The following is a 2,067-nucleotide window of genomic DNA, read 5'->3' as shown; positions in this document are numbered from 1 at the left end:
TAACAGTTATTAACACAAGCTTTTGTAAATATCGTGCAACAAACATGAACAAAAGGTTAAACTTTATGTATGCGATAATAATGTTCTAAGACTATATTTTTACTCTGTTAATGAAGAAAATCCTTTGAAGTTTCAATGTGTAGCTGGCTGTTTGGTTGAAGTTCTATGACCGCGTGTTTGTGGAGGGCCCTTGCAAACAATGAAGGTTATGCATTTTCATAAATTTTCTTTATCATTTATTGCAGTTGCTCATACTTTTTAGAATCATTTTGCAGTCTTGATTTTAATCAGATAGCGATAGCAATATTTCAGTAATCGTTCCTTTTTCAAGATGATTTATAATGATGCTAATGATAGTGTAATCGCTTTTCATATATTTCCTTATGATTGCAGAGTGTTTGATTTCAGAGCTTGACAGATTTCTTTATAGTTTCATTTTACAACGTTTCATTTCAAAGTATGTGTGATTTATTTATGGTTTTCATTTCAAAGCATGAGTGATTGATAATAAGTAAATGTGTGGTTTTCATTTTGAATAGAAGTTAATTTCATTTTGGTTTTTATGCAAAGGATTGCTAGAATGTTAGATGATTAATTCTGCTTTAGAGATTAAATTTTTGTTGCAATAGATAGTTAAGTTTTCTTAATAAAATAGTTTGAGTTTGCTTCAAGATTCATTTTGCAATTGTGAAGAGCATTTTTGTTTTCATTAGAAAGGAGTAGGAATATTCAATGTGTTAAATCCATTTTCTTTGAAGAGTAAGATAGGAATAAATTACATCCTTAGAAGTAATTTTCAATAACTCAATCATGCACATTAATAATATGATTTAATAAAAAGGACTTCTAGCATATATAGTGCACTTGCACTTCACAAGTTTACCAACTCTGGTCGATAATTCATGTAACAATTTAAGACAATTAAATTGAAAAACATTTTGGTGTCGTTGCCAGGGAAGTGTAAATAGAAGTCTTAGTCTTTTTCATTTTGATAAATTAAAAGAAAAACAAACAACAAAAACAAAAACATGATATGCATAGGGAAAGAGACTCTAGGGGTAGATTTGTAGGTAGATGTAAGAGTTTAATTCTGACAACATCACTTATGCGACTATGACCTCGTAGTGCAACACCACCCACACAAACTCGAATTCCATCCATAACAGTCAAACACAAACTCCTTGAGTTGTTAAGCTTCGAAATCCAACCTAGAGATTCACCAACTTCATCAACAAAAGCTATAATAGAAGAATAAGATCCCATATCCCCAAGAATAAGAGTAATTTTCCTATCTTCAATAGGAGAACAAATTCTAGCTCAAGAGTTAGAAGTTCCTACTAAAGAAGAGGAAGAAGAAACTTATTTTAAAAAACCATTGATAGAAGAACCATAGGAATTAGAGGAAGTTGAAAACCTAATTTTGGAACCAAAACCGTATATTAGTTCTAAAGAATCTACAATGGTTGGAGAAGGGGAAGGAGAGGTACATAATCTGAATGGTGAACAACCTAGGATTGGAGGAGGAAGAGGAGGAAATAGGGGAGGTGGAAGAGGTGGAGGAAGAGGAAGATGGAGAGGAGAAGATATAAATATAGAACCCTTTGGATTTCCTATCCTTGATGAAGATACAACTGTGGCAATGAAAAATATGTCACCCTCTATCCTTCCAAACTTTCATGGACTAAGGAGTGAAGATCTTAAAACATTTCTCTTTGAATTTGAAGTCTTGCGTAGATCATATGATTATTTGCATGATGCTCAAAAGTTGAAATTATTCCCTGCAACCCTTAAAGATACAACATTAAAATGGTTTATGAGTTTAGGAATAAACTCCATAACAACATGGGAACAGATGAGAACTACATTCTTAGAGAAATATAAGGACTACTGCATGCCCCATAATATTAAGGATGAAGTCTTTAAAATGGTACATAAAGAAGATGAAAATCTTGAAGACTTCATTAAAAGATTTGCTTATAATGTTAAAAGGGAAAAAATGAATAATCTAGACGAGGAAACTTTGAAAGCTCTCTTATTGAAATCCATTAGAGATGAGTGGATTGATCT

Source organism: Pinus tabuliformis, chromosome 2_1 (genome assembly GCF_031772625.1).
Source record: "Pinus tabuliformis cultivar Carrire ecotype Pingquan chromosome 2_1, CPIR1, whole genome shotgun sequence".
NCBI classification, from domain to species: domain Eukaryota; kingdom Viridiplantae; phylum Streptophyta; class Pinopsida; order Pinales; family Pinaceae; genus Pinus; species Pinus tabuliformis.
Note: the sequence above shows the minus strand (reverse complement) of the source record.